We start from the raw sequence: 20695 nt of genomic DNA on the forward strand, positions 1-20695 counted from the left end.
TGATAAATCATTCTTGACTCAGGGTTATATCTCACTTGATTATAATGAATGACCTTTTCAGTGTGTTGTTGAATTTGATTTGCTAGCATTTTTTGATAATTTTTGCATCAATATCCAGCAGAGATGTTTGTCTGTAGTTTTCTCTTTTTAAACTGTGTCTTCGGTTTTGGTATCAGCGTAATACTGGCTTCATACAATGAGTTTGAAAGCATTCCCTCCTCCTTTATTTTTCAGAACATTTTGAGTACGATTGGTATTTGTTCTTCTTTAAATGTTTGGTAGAATTCAGCAATGAATCTATGAGTTCTCAGGCTTTTTTAAAAAAAAACTGGGAAACTATTATGGGTCTTAGTCATATTACTTGTTATTGTCTGTTCAAATTTTGGATTTCTTCATGGTTCAGTCTTGGTAGGTTGTATGTGTCTAGGAATGTATCAATTATTTCTAAATTTTCCAATTTATTGGTATATAGTTGTTCATGGTAGCTACTAATGTTCCTTGGAATTCTGTGCGAACAGTTGTAATGTCTTTTTTTCATCTCTGATTTTACTTATTTGGGTCTTTTCTCTTTTCTCCTTAGTTAGTCTGGCTAAATGTTTTTCCATTTTGTTTATTTTTTTGGAAAACCAACTTTTTGTTTCATTGATCTTTTAAATTGTTCTCATCATTTCAAATTCATTTATTTCTGCTCTGATTCGTATTTCCTTTTTTCTCTTATTTTTGAGTTGAGTTTCCCCTTGCTTTTCTAGTTCTTTAAGGTGCTATTTTATTCATTTATTTATTTGAAGTTTTTCTATTTTTTGATATAGGCACTTATAGCTGTAAACTTTACTCAGTAATCACAGGTTTTGGGATGCTGTGCTAAAATTACTATTCATTTCAAAAATTATTTAAAATTTCCTCTTAATTTCTTATTGACCCATTAGTCATTCAGGAGCATACTGTTTAATATCCATGTTTTTGTATATATTCTAACATCATTTTTGCTATTGACTTCTAGTTTTACTCTGTTGTGGTCAGAAAAGATACTTGATATTATTTCGATTCTTTTAAATATTTAAAGACTTTTAAATTTCCTAATATACAGTCTAACTTTGAGATTGATCCACATGCTGAGAAGAAGAGTGCGTATTCAACATATATTTAATAAAATGTTTTGTAAATATCTATTAGATCAGTTCTTCCTACAGTGCAGATTACATTTGATGTTTCTTTGTTGATTTTCTGTCCCAGAGATCTTTCCAATGCTGAAAGTGGAGTACTGAAGTCTCCAGCTATAAGTTAAACAAATTTGCAAGAAAAAGCAAACAACCCCATTAAAAATGGGTAAAGAACATGAACAAACACTTTAAAAAACAAGTCATACATACAGCCAATAAGCATATGCAAATAAAAACTCAATATCACTGATGATTACAGAAATACAAATCAATATCACTGATGATTACAGAAATACAAATCAAAACCTCGTGGAGCTACCATCTCACACCAGTCAGAATGGCCATTATTAAAAAGTCAAAAAATAACAGGTGCAGTCTTCTCTTTCTTCTTTTCTTTAACTCTGTCTTCCTCTTAGTAAATAAAGGTGATTTTGTCTGGTGATATGCTGTAATTTCTTGCTTTTTATTTCTTGTGTATCCATTGTATGCTTTTTGATTTGAGATTATTATGAGCCTTGCAAATGCTATCTCATAACCTATTATTTTAAACTGATGATAACTTAACATTGATTGCATGTACAAACATACAAATATGTGAAAGGAAAACTAATAAAAATTCTACTGTTTAACTTAATCCCCCCACTTTTCCACCATTGACTGATAGGCATTTAGGCTGGGGTTTTATATTTTTGCAACTGTGAATTGTGCTGCTCTAAACATGCATGTACAGTGGTTTTTTTTTTCATATAATGAAAAAAACTTATTTTCCTAAAGGTAAATACCCAGTAATGAGATTGCTGAGTAAAATGGTAGTTCCACTTTCAGTTCTTTAAGAACTCTCCACACTGTATTCCATAATGATTGTACTAGTTTATACTACCACTAGCAGTATAAATGTTATTTTTTCACCACATCCATTTTTTAAAAAAATTATGGTCATTCTTGCATGAGTAAAGTGTTATATCATTGTGGTTTTAATTTGCATTTCCCTGGTAATTAGTGACATTGAGCATTTTTTCATGTTTGTTGGCCATTTGAAAATATCTTCTTTTGAGAGTTATCTATTCATGTCTTTTGTCCACTTTTTGATGGAATCAGTTCATTTTTTTTTTCTGATTTGTTTGAGTTCCTTGTCGATTCTGGATATTAGTTAGTTGTCAAGTGCATAGGATATTAGTCCACTTTCATGCTGCTGGAAAAAAATATCAGAAATTGAGTAATTTATTTTTTTAAAAAAAGGTTTAATTGACTCACAGTTTCACATGACTGAAATGTCTCAGAAAACTTATAATCACAGCAGAAGGCACCTCTTCACAAAGCAGCAGGAGAGAGAATGAGAGGAGAGTGAAGGGGGAGCCTCTTATAAAACCATCAGACCTTGTCAGAAGTCACTCACTATCACGAGAACAGTATGTGGGAAATCATCCCTATAATTTAATTTATCTCCACCTGGTCCTGCCCTTGACATGTTTGGATTATTACAATTCAAGGTGAGATTTGAGTGGGAACACAAAGCCAAACCATATCACATAGTTTGAGAAGATTTTTTCCATTTTGTGGGTTGTCAGTTTACCTTGCTCATTGTTTCTTTTGATGTGCAGAGCGTTTTAGATAAATTAGGCCACTCTATTTATTTTTGTTTTTCTTGCATGTGCTTTTGGGTTCTTGGTCATAAACTCTGCCTAAACCAGTGTCTACAAGAGTTTTTATGGATGTTATCCTCTAGAATATTTATGGTTGGAGCTTCTAAATTTATAAAACCATTGCTACTAGACCTCAGAAAAAAGATATACAGCAACGTAATAAGAGTGGGAAACTTTAATACTCCACTGGTAGCATTAGACAGGTCATCCAGACAGAAAGTCAACAAAGAAACAATAAACTTAAATGGTACCCCAGAACAAATGGATTTAACACATATTTACATAAAATGTTATCCAACAACTGCAAATATACATTATTTTCATGAGTACATGGAACATTCTCCAAGATAGGCGGTCATACCATAGGTCACAAAAACAAGTCTCAATACATTTCATAAAATCAAAATTATGTCATGTGTTCTTTCAGAAAATAGTGGAATAAAACTAGAAGTTTTATAAATAAAACTATGCAGAACCTTAGAAATTAAATAGTCTCCTCTTGAATCATCTTTGGGCCAAAAGTGAAATCAAGATGGAACCCAAAATTTCTTTGAATTGAATGATAACAGTGACAAAATTTAGCAAAACCTCTGGGATACAGCAAAAGCAGTTCTAAGAGGAAGGCTTATAGCATTAAATAGCTACATCAAAAGAAGAAATACAAATAGACAGTCTAAGATCACATCTCAAGGAACAAGAGAAACAAGAACAAACCAAATCCAAATCCAGCAGAAGAAAATAAATAACAAGGATTAAAGTAGAACTAAATGGAATTGAAGCAAATAATAATAATAATACAGAAGACAAATGAAACAAAAAGCTGATTCTTTGAAGAGATAAGTAAAATTAATAGAAGAATTAATCATTAACCAAGAAAAGAAGAAAGAAGATCTGAATAATTAGATTTGGATCAATTAGATTTAAATAATTAGATTGGATCAATTAAAAATCAAAAGAGGGACATTACAATTGATACCACACACACACAAAATCATTCAAGGCTACTATGAACATTTTTATGTGCACAAACTAGAAAATTCAGAGATGTTTAATATAAATTCCTGGAAATACACAACCCTCTCAGATTAAATTAGGGATAAATAGAAACTCTTACTAGATTAATAACAAGTAGCAAGATTGAAACAGTAATAAAAAAATTACCAACAAAGTTAAGTCCAGGACCAGATGAATTTACAGGTGAATTCTATCAGACATTCAAAGAAGAATTGGTACAAATCTTAGTGAAACTTGCAAATGATAGACAAAAGTGGAATTCTCCCTAAATTATTCTATGAAGCCAATAACACCCTAATTAAAAATTCAGGAAATGAGATGACAGAAAAAGAAAATTACAGGCCAATATCCCTGATGAAGATAGTTTCAAAAATCTTCAACAAAATACTAGTGAACTAAAACCAACAGCATATAAAAAGGATGATACATGATGATCAAGTGAGTTTCATATCAGAAATGCAGGGATAGTCTAACATACACAAGTCAATAAACATGATTCTTCAGATAAACAAAATTAAAAACAAAAATTATATGATCATCTCACTAGACACAGAAAAAGCATTTGACAAATTCCAGCATCGCTTTCTGATTAAAACCCTCAGCAAAGTTGGCATAGAAGAGACATACATATAGGTATGTTTTTTTTCCTAAGAACCAGCTTTTAAAAGCCATCTATTGTAAAACCACAGCCAATATTATGGTGAATGGGAAAAAGCTGAAAGCATTCCCCCTAAGAAGTGGAACATGACACTTCTATTCAACATAGTACTGGATGTCCTAGCCAGAGCAACCAGGCAAGAGAAAGAAATCAAGGCATCCAAATAAATAAGTCAAACTGTCACTGTTCACTGGTGATATAACTATATATCTAGAAACCCCTAAAGACTCATCCAAAGAGCCCTGAGATCTGATAAGTGAATTAGTAAAATTTCAAGATACAAAATTAATGTTCACTAATCAGTAACACTGCTACATACTAACAATGGCCAAGCAGAGACCCAAATCAAGAACACAATCCTTTTTACAAGAGCTGCAAATAAAATAAAATAAAATAAAATACTTTGGAATATATCTAACCAAAGAGGCGAAAGATCTCTGTAAGGAAAGCTACAAAATGCTTCTGAAAGAAATCAGAGACAATCCAAACAAATGGAAAACCTTCCCATGCTCATAGATGGGTAGAATCAATATTGCAAAAATGACCGTACTACCAAAAGCAATCTACAGATACAATGCAATTCCCATCAAAATACCATCATTCTTCACACAACTGGGAAAAACAAACTGTAAAATTCATATGGAACAAAACAATAGCCCAAGGAGCCAAAGCAAGACTAAGCAAAAATAACAAATCCGGAAGGATCACTTTACCCAACTTCACACTATATACTACAAGGCTGTAGTTAACAAAACAGCGTGGTACTGGTATAAAAATAGGCACACAGACTAATGGAACAGAATTGAGAACCCAGAAATAAAGCCAAATACTTACAAACAACTAATCTTCAACAAAGCAAAGTGAAATGCAAACATAAAGTGGGGAAAGGGCACTCTATTTAACAAATGATGCTAGGATAATTTGTAAGTCATATGTAGAAGAATGAAACTGGGTCCTCATCTCTTACCTTATACTAAAACCAATGCAAGATACCTAGAAAACCCTAAATTCCTGGTTTCATACCAGGAACGCAGGGATAGTTCAAAGGCTTAAATATAAGACCTGAAACCATTTCTATCTTTCTAAAGGACTTTAAAAATTTATTGCAAGGTAACTCTATTGGCAACAAATATCTTCAATATTGTTTGTCTGAGAAAGTTTTTATTTTTCCTTCTCTTTTAAAAGATAATTTAACTGAGTATAGTGTTCTAGATTGGTATTTTAAAATTTTACTTCATTTAAAAAATATACATATATAATTTACCATCTTTGCCATTTTTAAGTGTGAGATTCAGTGGTAATAAGCATATTTTTTCCTCCTTCACCTTATTCGTTTTCTTGGCCTCTGGTAATCATTGTTCTACTCTTTATCTTTACGAGACCTGTTTTATGTTTTAGTTCCCATATATGACTGAGAACATGCAATATTTTTCTTTATGTTCTTGGCTTATTTCACTTAACATAATTGACTCCAGTTCTGTAAATGTTGCTGCAAATGACAGAATGTTATTATTTTTAATGGTTGAGTAAAATGGTGCATATAATACCATACTTTATTAATTGGTTTGTTGATGGGCACTTCAGTTAATTTCATGTTTTGGCAATTTTGAACAGTGCTGCAGTAGACATGAGAGTGCAGATATCTCTGATATATTGGTTTCCTTTCCTTTAGATATATACCCAGTAGCAGAATTGTTGGCTCATATGGTAGTTCTATTTTTAGCTTTTTGAGGAATCTCCATCCTGTTCTCCTTAGTGGTTCTATTAACTTGCATTCCCATCACAGTGTTTGAGGGTTCTCCTTTCTCCACATTATTGCCAGCAACTATTATAACCTCTCTTCTTGATATGAGTCATTTTAACTGGAGCAAGATATCTCATTGTCGTTTTGATTGCATTTCTATGATGATTAGGAATGCTGAACATTTTTCATATACCTGTTGGCCATTTTTATGAATTCTTTTGAGAAATATCTGTTCAGATCTTTTGCCAATTTTAAAATCTATTTTTTGTTTTCTTTTTTCTTTTGCTATTGAGTTATTTGAGCTTCTTTATATTCTGGCCATTAATTCCTTGTCCTATGGACAGTTTCCGAATTTTTTTTCCCATTCCGTGGGTTATCTCTTCATTTTGTTGATTGTTTTCTTTGCCTTACAGAATCTTTTTAGCTTTATATAATCCCAATTGTCCATTTTTGCTTTGCTTGACTATGCTTTTGAGGTCTTACACAAATCTTTGCCAGACCAATATGCTGAAGCATTTCCTCAATGTGTTGTTTTAGTAGTTTTACAGTTCGAGGTCTTACACTAAATCTTCAATTCAGTGATTTGATTCATGTGTAGAGTGAGAGATAGGGGTCTCCTTCTTCTGCATTTAGTTATCCAGTTTTCCCAGCACTACTTTATTATAGTGCTGCTATAATAAAGTAAAAATAAATAAATAATAAAAACTTTCCTTTCTTCATTGCATGTTCTTAGCACCTTTGTCAAAGATAAATCATTTGTGAATGTATGGATTTATATCTGGTATAAATTTATATCTGCTATAAAAATATATAAATTTATATATTCTCTATTATGTTACATTGGTGTATGTGTCTGTTTTGCCACTATTATGCTGTTTTGATTACTACAGCTTTGTGGTAACTTTTGAAGTCAGGTAGTATAATGTCACCAGCTTGTTCTTTTTGCTCAGTCTTAAGTAGGTGGTTTTATTTCACAACACTTTTTTTTTTCTTAGAATTTCCATCTCTGTGCTTACATTACCCATGTATTCTTGCACGTTTTTTCTGTTAAGTGCTGTAAATAGGCCTTTAGTAATGTGGTGAAAAGGGATTGTGTGTGTGTGTGTGTGTGTGTGTGTGTGTGAAGCATATTGCTGTCCTATGATTAGGTCTCAGTCTTTTAGTAAGATTTAATTTTTTTCTGTTTATGTATTTATTTATTTTTTCTTTTTGTCTTTGGACTGAACTTTACACATGCTTCTCAGTCTCTCTTCATACTGCTTCAGTGGGGCAGAATGGCTAGAGTGGGCTAGAGTTGAGTATTTTCCTTCTTCCTTTTGGAAGGTTAGAATCAGCTAAAGTTGGTATTTCTTTTCAGGCCATGATAAGAACAGAATGTTCTGGTATATTTGAAAACGGTTCCTTTCTCCTTATGCCACCAGAGTCATGAGGGGATTTTTCTCTGACATTCACTGTGAGAATCTGGTAGAACCCCAGGTGGTAAAATAGATCCAAGAGTGGGGAACACCACCTCTCACCCATGGACTGGATCTTTCTGGAGTTTTTATCTCTGAGTTGTTTTCACTGAATCTTTAACAGTTCATCAATTACAGTTCGGATTTTTCTACCCCACCACTGGTTCCTGTGGAGGCTTCAGCTTGTGGGTTTCTTCTTCCCTAAGTTTTAATCCTCTGTATTTGCCTGTTGGTCTTTACAATTTTGGAGGCAGAGGTTTGCTCTGTGATCTCACATCTTGTATGACTCTCAGAAGTGTTGTTGATTTTTCAGTTTTTTCAGCTTTTGGCTGGTTGTTAGGATATAGTGGTGGCTTCCAAACTTTTCACAGACAATCGAGAATCTGGAAGACCACGTGTATTGTCATTTGATTTTTGTTCTCAGGTTTGTTTTCCTCATACTGGGAAATTCTATGACAAGACGGCATTGAATATGCAAAAGTTTAATTACCTCAATTGTTTGATTAAGTAATTGATTTGAGGATTGGTCAGTGAGAGTGAGAAGTCAGCCACAATAATTTTAGATTAATGATAGTTTAGAAGAACAATGTTGATGCTATCGTTTGTGCCAGTCAACAATGAGTGAAATTTGAAGTCTTTCAGACATCAAGATACAAAATGAAAATATCACTTCTACTCTCAGATGTTTTAAAATAGTAGTAAGTTAATCATCACAGATAAAGCTTCTGCGTACGTCCTCACAAAAAGGTGTATCTTGGATGGCAATTCTGGAAACTTGCAATACTGAATATAAGTATAAAGGCATATATATGTATGATGCTCTTTAGAATTTTTTGCATTGAAGATTTTGAATGAGTAATCAAAATCATTAACTTAGAAATTTTTTATATTTGCCTTGAGTACAAAAGTTTTTGTAAACTGGTTTTTAAGAAAAAAGTAGGACTTAAAAAGGAAGCAATGAAATATATTGTTTAGTATGCATGATTTACACTTCGGGTTTAATGATATGTTTGCCTTTTTTAAGATGAATACTATGACAAATGACAGAGACGCGATTGCATGTCACTATCTCTGTTCTATCCATGTACTGCCAGTGGGCAAAGATTTCTCATTTCATACATCATTTACAACTTCTTACAGTAATTTTGCACAGTTCATATCCTTGGTGCAAGGCATAGCAATTATCTATACACATATATGCACGCAGGCATAACGAATATGAAAACCATGCAGTTCTATAAAGAGTTCCACAGTTCACACACTGTTCACAACCAACAAAAGTCAGTGAAAACCAGTAAGTTATCTAATTTAAAAACTTTTATATTTTAATTGTTACTCTGTTGTGCACCTCTGAACCAGGTTGTTTCATGAGGTCTTCTTTTAGATTACTGAACTTTTAGCCAAAAGTTACATTAAAAAAGAATAATATTAATTTTTCTATCTACTTTTACTCTTTTGTTTCTAAGTAGATAAGAAAAATAAAGTATTGCATTCTGGAGTGAGGAAAAAACTAAAATACAATATATTTTTAGTTTTAAATATAAATAGAGTTTGGTGACATTTGGCTATTTTGAATTTTCTGAAATTAATTAAGGTTACCATTATTTTATTAAACTTTTCATCTAATATTGTGTATATAACATTTACAGAGATTGTAAAATCCTAAACTGATACAAAATTAATAATACCAAGAAATAAACTTTGAACTCTTTCATGTGTTATGTATGATCTAGGATTAAATTTTACTTTTTAAATTTTTTCAAATTTTAGTCTAAAAAAATTAGCGGCTTTTGTTATATGTGGGTAGAATAATGAATGGTAACTAGCTTCTTTCCAAAGTGCAGAAGTTAATATTTTCCATTCAGCAAACACTTTTGAGTTACACTATTTATTAATAAATAAATACCCTAGCTCCTTCCAAAAATTACGTGATATATTGCCACTGTATATTCCTACTCTTCCTAAATTATACTTTCTTGAGAATCTTTTCTTTCTTTTGCAAAATCATTGCTTCAAATTTCCTTTTATTAGTCTTTACTTGGTATCCTTGCTGTGTCAGAAAGTACAACAGGAGAAGTGAATGTTTCTTAAAGCTACATTGTTATCATCTAAGATAAGACAAAACAAATAACTTGTCTGTCCTGCCTTTGTGATTCAGTTACTAAGTTCTGATAAATGAATAAAAAAATTAGAGGCCTATGTTCATTAGTTAAACTCAGAAGAGATTTCTAGTGCTATACTGCCATTATCTACTTTTTTGTCCTTGGGTTGGTCTCTCTCTATACTTCAAAATCTTCATCTAGAAAATGAAACAAACTGGATGATTTTATATTTTCTTAGTATAAGCAAGATCTGCTTTATTGTCCATGACCCCAGAAATCTTTGATCTCTAGAAAGGAAAAAATATGACAGTCTTTTTAAGGGTACAAAATGAAGACATGGGTTTTTAAAATCAAGATTATTTTAAAGGCTATTGTATTTCACTTCATCTGCCTATAATAGTAATGTTACAGTCAATGACAAATATTAACCATAGAAATCATTCCATTGTATCTTAATTTTATGAGTAGTCACATTTAAAATATAGGGCAGCATTTTCATTGAGCACTCAAATCCATATATCTGCTTTCTATAGTTACTTTCTTTTTGAAGGCCATTTAGTAGGCCTCTTAGAATGCATGAATAACATAGGAATAAAGTAAATGTCCATTGAAGTGTGATTTAGGGTTCTTGAAATGGGGAATGAAGTCAAAAGCAGTTCTTTTAATGAGCTTAAAAATGGAAATGACTGTACAAAAGCTACACTGATGAATTCTCATAGTATTGACCCTAAAGTTATACAGAAAGAGCTATAATAGCAACATACACACCACAGATGTAGAAAAGTCACATTAGTAAATTTCTAGAGGCTAAGTAATTTCTTCATCTTTTCTAATGTTGAAATCCCAGCTAAAGCTATTGTTGCTTACAATGCTCTCTCTTTATTACATACAAATAAAAGAAAAAGTGCAATTGTCAGGCAATAAATTTTTTAAAAAATAAATAATACAATTAAACCATAATCAGATTTTACCTCTTCCTTATTGATTTTATACTAATGATATGTTATCATTCCTTTCATTCAAGATATATTCATTCGAGTCCTCTGACTATACAAAAAGTCACTAAATGTTAACTAGGTTAACCTTATTTAGTTTGACAATAATTAAAGTCAGTGTTAGATTCTTGCTATTATAAGGCTGAGTGTATGTATTATTTTTCTACTGTATAAGAAGTTACCGTAAATGTAGTGGCTTAAAACAAGACATTTATTATCTAATAGTTTCTATACATTAAAAGTCTGAACACAGATTAGCCGATTTCTCTGAAAGGCTGCAGTCAAAGTGTCATTCAGGATTGGGTTTTTATCTGAAGGCCTGACTGTGGAAGGACTTACTTCCAAATTCATCAGGTTATTACAATGATTCATTTCCTTGTGGTTGTAGGATGCAGAGGCCTGTTTTCTTGCAGGGTGGCAGCTGCAGATCCTTGCAGGCTGTTGGCTGGAAGCTCCCTTTAGCTCCTAGGAGCTGCCCTCAATTCCTTGCCACATATGCCTTCTAACATTGCTGCTTGCTTCACAAAAGCCAGGAAAAGAGAGAGAGAGAGAGAGAGAGAGAGTGTCTGTGTGTGTCTGTGTGTCTGGGGTGAGAGAGAGAGAGTGAGAGAGACAGGGAGAGAGAAAGAGAGACAGAAACTAAAGTTAAATGGGAGCTATGAACTTACATTAACATATACATATAATTACACAAAAGTAATAATGTGCATACCGCCACACCACCTTTGCTACATTCTTTTAGGTAAAAGCATAAGTTACAGGTCTTATCCACATTTAAAGGAAATAAATCACGCAAAGGCATAGATCCTAGGATGTACGGGTAATGGAGGGACCTTAAATTTCTCTCTGCCATACTACATATTGTGGTTTGACTGTGTCCCACTCAAAATCTCATTTTGAATTGTAATCCCTATAATCCCCATAATTCCCACGTGTCAAGGTAGAGATTGTGTGAGGTAACTGAATCATGGAGGTAGTTTCCTCCATGTTGTTCTCATGATAGTGTGTGAGTTCTCAAGAGATCTGATGGTTTTGTAAGTGTTTGGTAGCTCTCCTACATTCATTCTCCTTCCTGCTGCCTTGTGAAGAAGGTACTTTGCTTCCCCCTTGCCTTCAGTCATGATTGTAAGTTTCCTGAGGCCTCTTCAGCCATGCTGAACTACTGTGAGCCAATTAAACTTCTTTACTTTATAAATGACTCAGTCTTGGGTATGTACTTACAGCAGTGTGAAAATGGACTAATACACTATATAAAGCTAATATAGGTAATAATGCAGGTATGGGCAAGTGTCTCACAAATAAATATATAAATAAAAATAAACAGTAGGGCATAATTAATTTTTTCCATGGAAATTAGCAAATTGGACTTTGCTACTAGTAAGCTATATGGCATTTAATAACTAAATCACCTCTCTAGACCCAGAAGAGTTTGGATCCACCTCTGAACATTGCAGGGATTGGCCTTGAATGACTGCTGCAATCCTTTGTAGTTCAAGACTTCTACAAGGCTTAAAACATTTGGAATAGATAAAATTATTTAATCTATTAATATTTTACTTTTTACCCCAGACATGTATCCAGAAGTTTACATCTTTCTAGTGGCTTATCTCCAGATGACTAAATCTAGCAAGATTTTAATTTAATGTAAATGTGTTTTTGAGTATCTGCTTTAAACAAGGCAATGGAAAATAGTATGGTTCTAGAGTCAGATACTTGAGCTTAAATACCAGCTCTTTCTCTTACCAACTGAGATAACTTTGGCAAAATATTTAATATCTTTTTATTGGTAACATGACACAGTAATAGTACCAAAACTGTTGGATTTTTGCAAAGATTAAATGACATAATATGTACAAACTGTTCAGCTCATTGCCTCATGAACATTAATTACTTTGTAATTATTAGCTATTATATATTTTATTATCGTTTACAATATGTTTCATCATTGTGTTAAGCAAGGAAAATACATGTAAAGTGAATAGTAAAGTTTCTCTGCCTTGAAAGGAATAACAAAAATGGTGCTTCGTGGAAATATTTCCTCTTCTGGAGTATGCCATCATGTTTAATTTCCCTTGGGATTTATCAGAAACCAGGGAAGAGTTAAAATTCTTGTTTAATGTGATAAATATGGTTATTTTAATAATTGAATAATTTCTGCTGGATTTTATCCAACACTTTCAGAAAGAATTAACTAGGGCAAGATTTTTTTAATGTAAAAATCATATCTGTCTTTTGAAAGTGTTCAGTTTGATTCTGTATATTCTGCTCTTTTGAGAGCAGATTTCCAGGTACAACATTTCATTGTTATCAATAAATGGGCCATACATAAATTATGCATTAAGAGAAAATAACAGACAAAAGCACTGGCATCTCTTCTGCTAGTTAGAGGAAACTGTTTTAGTGTCTGACATAGAAGACAAGACAGTCAGTGTAATTTCATAGAATTACAAGCAGCCAAATTCTATGTTCAAACTTATCTTTCAAACTTTTCTTTGTTCTCCACATAGAAAAATCACACAGAATGAGAAATAATCATGCAGTGACAATCATTTTGCTTTGGAGAAAAATCCTCATTCACTAACCTCTTCTGAAGACTTTTTTTTTTTCCAGTCTTGGGTTTCCAGTCTTTGAACTTCTCTGGTGACATGGGGACCAACCCAAAAGACTGAAAAGTGCAAAAGTTGGTGTCTTAGTCCATTTGTGCTGCTATGACAAAATGCTGCAGAGTGGGTAATTTATAAAATACAACATTTTATTTCTCACAGTTCTAGAGGCTGGGAAGTTCAAGATCAATTGGCAGGTTCATTGTCTGGTGAGGGTCCAGATTCTACTTGACTCTACTTCCTAGATGATGTCCTCAGTGCTGTGTGTGTCCTGTGAAGGGGAAAAGCACTTGTCCTTACATGCAGAAGGTAAACGGACAATCAGGAAGAACTCGTGAGGAGATCTTTTTCAAGGGTACTGACTTAATGACTTAACCATAACTTAATCACCTTCTGAAAGTCCCACCTCTTAATACTGTTACAGTGGTGGTTAAATTTCAACACCTGAATTTTGGATGAAACACATTCAAACCACAAGAGCAAGATACTAAAAAACTTCAATGAAAGTGCCCATCATTGAATGATGACAAACACATAAGATGGATCTTACGAAGCATGGTAAATACTGATGTGTTTATTGAATATATGGATGCCTTTTAAGGGAAATGGCCCAATGAGATGGCCCAGAAATATAGATCTACTGATACATTTATATTTACTTTTAACTTCAAGGAGTAAAATGGGGTTATTGAAGAGGTTAAGGAAATAAATAAAATCCAATAACTGCCTTCTTGGTTGGTGAAAATTGCAACAACTCATTTTTAGTATGTATCACAATCTTAAATTTTCTTTCCTCCTCTGTTTTTTTCTGCTCCATTAGAATGTCAGATCCAAGCTGACAAGAAATTTGTTTTGTCTGTCACCTAACCCTTTTCCAAAAGTTGCATAATGACATTGAGGGTACTTAATAAAAATTGCTTTACAAATGAATGAGGGATAGATTTGGATATTTTCTGAGACATCTGTCCCGATGAAATTAATTATGATGTTAATTTTGGTGTCCTCATTCACGTCTTCTTTTTATTCCCAATTAAACCATGTCTTTTTTTTTTTTTTTGTCTTGTAAGTTCTGTCTTGATTATTTAAATGCCCAAATAAGATACAATAAAAATGAAGATACTTCTAATCTCAACTCATCCAAGATGTTCATAGCACTATCAATTTGGAAACAACCAGGAATCTCTCTAGTCTCTCTTCCTCCCATCAAATAGACCTATCTGTATTTTAAATCATTTGGAAATTCACCATTTTAAAAAATTGCATTTTTTTTTTAGATAAAGAACACTGAATCTAAACTGAGGAGAATTTTTTTTTAATTTGGATAAATAAATCAACATTTATCCAAATATATATAAAAAAAAATTCTCCTCAGTTTAGATTCAGTGTTCTTTTTCTAAAAAAAAAAATGCAATTTTTTAAAATGGTGAATTTCCAAATGATTTAAAATACAGATAGGTCTATTTGATGGGAGGAAGAGAGACTAGAGAGATTCCTGGTTGTTTCCAAATTGATAGTGCTATGAACATCTTGGATGAGTTGAGATTAGAAGTATCTTCATTTATTTCTCTTTTTTCTTCCCTGTGTGGTAAATATAAATTCTAAACACTTAAACACTTTTGACTACATATGTTACCTGATCACGATTTCATTACATTGTCAGATAATTGAATTCAGTTGCAGAAAGGTATCATTATAGTGGTGAAGAACATTTGCTTCCTTTATCTTTTATGAGGATGTTTTAATTTTTAATGGCCTATTCTTGTCTTTTTCAACAGTTCTTAAGTGTGATATATAATATTTTAATAAGACCAATATATACTATTCCAAACACATTTTATTTTAAATATAAACACCTAATATGGTAATACAAAGATTTTATTTCAACATGAATTATTTTGAAAATATTCTTAAAGTTTCTGATTTGCTATTGTAACTGCAAATGCAAATATGTAATATGAATACAAACTGGAGAATAAAAACTCTACAATATTTATTATATTTAAAGGATAATTATAATTTTTATATTTAAAAACCATACTATTTAGTTGAATTCAGTTGATAATTGAATCACAAACACTATAAACTTTGTAGATTTCTAACTTCATGGCAGATGTATAGAAAACATGGGCTTATAAAGCTTGGCAAACATTTATGTTAATCACTTGTATTGACTTATCTTCCTTCTAGATCATGAGAAAGTAAAAGTAGCTCAAACTAAAAGTACAGAGAGAAAAAATGGAACTAGTAAACTGTACTGACGTTAACTTCCTCTAAATTTCAGCATACAATTTGCCCATACAGGTTCCATTAAAGTTACTGGGAGTCGTGTGGCTAATTCTCTCTGCAGGGCACTAAAAATGTACCCTGCAGTATTAAAAAGTCAGAACCTAATTTTTACTTTTTCTTAACCTTGATTATATTACACTAAAGATAGATACTTTCATTATCACACACACATATAGTAAATTTTATATAAAGATCTGAAAATAATATATTTGGGGAAGAGATTGCATTTATATAGATCAGAGTAGAATTTTAATTAGTGTTGCAAATATCAGTACTGCTTTCATTATAATGATAAAACAAGCATGAGTATCTGTAATTTACCCTCTAGCTATACAAATGAGAACTTAAACCTCAATGAATTCAATAAATGAAACATTTTCAAGACACTTACTTAAAATCAGGTCTACTTTTTAATCAGTCATGTTTTAAGTGAATGCTTATTAATAGATCATTAATAAAACATGCTTATGAAATGAGATTTCAAGAAAGAGGTGAGATGAATGAAATACAAAAAAGTAAAGTACCTGATAGAATATTTAATTTTCTTTTAAACAGTTGACTTTATAGTAAGTTACATATATATTTCAGGCTAAAAAATGAGTTCCAAATCTTTTTTTTTTTAGTTCTATATGAAGATAAAACACTACAGATTATATTGCCTGTGAATTCATAACCCTTTTATACTGCCCAAGTTCCCTCTGCTTTTGACATTCAAACTGAAATATTAATCTCATTTTTTCCTTTAAATAATCTCTGCCTGGCTTCTATCACTACCTGGGGGGATGAAGTTATAAGATTTTATTCTTAAAGAATGCAAAAAGAAAAGAACAACTGTATACATGAATAAATACTCCACCATTCGTTTTCCACTGAAATCAGCAGCTATGCTGCAAAAAATGGACACACAAAAATATTTCCTAAGCTCAAAGAACACTGGGAAAAGGCAGGCGATATTGCAGAACAATAAATAAAGCAGAACACTCTCCAAGGGTCTGGGGTTTGGTTTGAATAGCATTCCAGAAGGCAGAATTCCTGCCCAACACCAACATAAACTGCAACTAAAACCGAACGTTATCTGTTACATATGTATCTTCTTCTCTGGATTTCTAAGAGTCTCTATATCTAAATTACAACAGAATCCTTTGCATTTGGGTGGGACTGGAAAGAAAAGTTACTATTACTAGTAAAGTCACAGTTTCCAACATATGGAACCTGATGCCAGACTCCTAGCTACTGAAATTCAGATTCTTAGCGTACTTCTAGCTCATGATCCCATTACTTTGAATTTACTTTGAAGCTTGTAACATTTTGAAGTCTGCCACTTGCTTTCCTGATCTGTAGGCTCACTACTGAAGGCTGAGCATGCAACTACCACAGGTTTTATGGACCCACTGGACCCATCTTTCTGGCTGATTTGTGACATGGACCTCAAAGCAGCAGTGAAAGAAGACGCTTTAGCTCTCGTTACTTATAAGTTACACTTACATTAAAACGAAACCTTAAGTGGGGCTCCTAAGAAATATGTCTGGGCTATGCCAATAACTAGCCAAACCACAGGTTTACCACAATTCCATTCTGAGTTGTTCTGATTCTTGGGCTAGTTTTATAAGGCACTCTTCATCCCTTTTAAAGACATAAGGGGCACCTTGGATTAAAAATAATTTTCCTACACAAATACTGTTCCTTTTTTCTTGAATCTTGAAATAAATGAAAATTGTGTTTAGGATTTTGCAGTGTCTTTTGGGATAACTAGAAGCACTGCAGGATACTAGAATTATTTGACACTACTTAAAAGAAAGCAGTCACTGATGTACTTTGTGGCTTTCTGAGAACAACGGGATGAGTTAAAAAAAATGCAGCTCACCCTGCCAATAGTTTAAATGTCCAATAACAGGACTGGTTAAATCAATTATGGCACAGTTGTGCAAGGGACTACTATAGAGACACAAAAAAGAACGTTGAAGATTTTTATGTTAACACATGGCATAGAACAGTTGTATGATATGGTACATTTGAAAGAGGAGGAGAAAACAAGTAATTGATTACGTATGTACACTGAATATACTTGGAAGCCTATAAAAGAAATTGAGGAAGAAAATGGGATAGACAGGGCAGGAGTGAGAATAAGACTTTTAAAGTTTATATCCTTTTATGCTTTTTTGAATTTTGAATTATTACCCATTAAAAAGTATTTAAAAATGAAATGAAAAAAAAAATGCAGCTCAAAGTGAATTAAGTACAATGTACCAAGAAAATGCAGTGATCTAAGATGACATACCTGCATAGTGTGTGCTGGTGTTTAACAAAAGGACCAACCCCGTTGTACTAGGATAGTATCTCTACTGCGGATTTTGGTGTTACTCATCTCTCATCACTTGCATTCTGCGACTCCACTGCTAGTTCTCATTCTGATGTGCTTCGTTGTGGGCCTCCTTTGCTCCATGATTATTTGTCCCTACTTTTGTATGAGGCTGCAAAAGTGTTCTTCTCTATCTCCCACTGCACCCAAATTATACAAAAATTATCTCTTTAGGTGTGTCTGTTTTCTTAAAACGTAAATACCCTAAGGGTAGGAACTGTGTTTCACTATTTGGTACAACTGGCACTCACAATTTACTTATTGAGTGGAATAGAAAGAATGGAATATACACTTTCAGAAAGTTCTCAGTCTTTTGATTTATAATTGCTACACATTGAATTTTTAAATAGAGATCTAATTTGCATTACAAAGTCTCTGTCAAGGATATTTCTTTCATTTTAGCTATTTCTACCCCAATTTGCTATTTTACAATTTTGTACTGTTCTTAAAGGTGAGGTTCTTTTTATGCCCCCATTACACAAAAATGTGCTTTGCTAGAGCCTTCTGGAAAACACGTCCTACAAGATGGTGACACTGGTGATCGTTTCCGGATTCCCTCTACCCTTAGTGCATGTTCCAAGTATGTTACAGAAATGGAGCAAGAGACTCTGGCACAAAGAGCTGCCTTTACTGACTTTCCTATGGCAGAGACTGCTAGGTCTGTATCACCCCGTTATGTGATGATTCAGTTCACCCCAATTTGCCCTTTGGGAACTGCTGTGAAAATTTCTTTTGTACAGTAAATCATGACAGCATTTGGCCTTCATTTGGGGGTGAATGCATGGTTTATATATTAAAGCCATTGTTTTCCCCTTTCAGAAATACTATGTGGCATCAATTTGTAAGCACAAATCAAATGGTAGTTTGGGATCCTCCAGACAATCCAGAATATTCTCTATTAAGTTTTTTAAAGGTTACCAAAGCAATCTAGATGATCCAGAATATTCTGTATGAAGTTTTTAAAGGTTATCACAGTAATAAAACCCTAACATTGAAAAAAACTGAGACTCCTTGAATTCCCCAAGAATATATCCTTATACTCACAGAGATACTCAACACCAGTTAAAGAAAATCTACTCTGAAACATTTAAAAATGCTTGGGCATTATTGGTACAGTTCTAGAATTAATACCCTATTTAGAAATATGTACATTATATATGTGCATATGTGTGTGTGTGTATATATATACATTATATATTTTTTATCCCCAAATTATTTTTTAGAAACAAGGTCACTGTGTCAACCAGACTAGAGTGCAGTGGTGCAATCATGGCTTACTGCAGTCTCAAACTCCTAAGTTCAAGTGATCCTCCCACCTCAGCTCCCAAGCAGGTGGGGCTACAGGTGTGTGCCACCACAGCCAGTTAATTTGTTTATTTTTTAGATTTTTTTAGAGATGGGGTGTCACACTATGTTGTCTTGTCTTGAATGTCTGGGCTCAAGTGATCCTCCTTCCTCAGCCTCCTGAGTTGTTGGGATTACCGGTGTGAGTCACCATAGGCAGCTATATCTTTATCTTTCTATATCTGCATCTATATCATCTGTCTATATCTACATTTATAAGTATCTAGATCTGTATATGCAGAGCTAAACTCTGATTGTTCCACCTAGCCAGCAGAATTTTATACTAGTGATCTTTAACCATGGGTGAGATTAGGCTATAGAACAAAACTCCATGACAATTTTGCAGCTTCAACTTTCAGATATGCCATATATGGACAAATACAGTAATTCCCTGAGTAATTGCTCACTTCTCTGCCTCCAGCCTTTGAGGAACAGCTCAGGCTCAGCACTATGGGTTTCCAAATTTGTCCATTCAGCCATACTTGTGGCTCTTGTGGTTGGTCTGTGGCCTGAAGCTTAACTTGCCCAGTAGTTCTATTTCCCAAAATAGGCTCAAAAAGTTTGTGACCATGTTTGGTTTGTTTCAAAGGGTTTCTATATATGTAATGAGGTTGTGAGCATATACTAAGATGTGCATATGGTTCATCAAATAAAAGATATCTTCAACCCTCTTTTCACTGCAGTACGTGGTTTGGAGTGGGCTGTTTTACAAGTACATGTGTTTATCAAATGACTTTATTTGGGGAAAAACATCACTTTTTACATTTGGGATACAGTTTCTGAGCATCTGAACACTATTTCATCCCTCTGCATTCAAGAACAAATGTTAAGCTGGTAGCTCTTTTCCCTAATTCTTGTCAGGTTTCTCTGATTACTAAGGTGTCTTACTTAATCCAATTGTTCCCTGTAGCATAGGAGGGTAAGAAAATAGTCTGTATCCTAGAGACATTTTTTCACCCAGAAAGGCATTTAACTAGTGTATTTCTGTGTGCTGGGGGAAGTAGGCAGCCTCTTGTCAGTTACATGCATTTATGAGAACAATGGGTTCCACTGGTTTGTGAACTGGAAGAGATCCCCAAGACCTTCATCTTCTGCTGCTCAATCTTGCTGAGACATTAGACAAATTGTTTAGCTCTTAGGTCACTGGCTTCTTTTGTTTTTCTATAAAAAAAATCTTCTCCTAGCACAACAAAGGGGCATTATAACTAATACTGATAATAGTTGCAAAATTTATTCTTCTTTTTTAAGTCTCTATCATACCATATAGAGCAACAGAGGTGGCCTCTTACTAAATGAACCTTGGTGAGTAGTTAAATGACTCACACAATACCTT

The 20695-nt window shown here is 33.2% G+C and overlaps 1 long non-coding RNA gene across 1 annotated transcript in view; it reads left to right on the forward strand.

Moving 5' to 3' along the window:
• LOC118148587 (uncharacterized) overlaps positions 1-20695 on the forward strand; it is a 67136-nt gene that overhangs the window by 38635 nt on the left and 7806 nt on the right. The gene's annotated exons all lie outside the window — the stretch shown is intronic.

Source organism: Callithrix jacchus, chromosome 16 (genome assembly GCF_049354715.1).
Source record: "Callithrix jacchus isolate 240 chromosome 16, calJac240_pri, whole genome shotgun sequence".
Taxonomy (NCBI): Eukaryota; Metazoa; Chordata; class Mammalia; order Primates; family Cebidae; genus Callithrix; species Callithrix jacchus.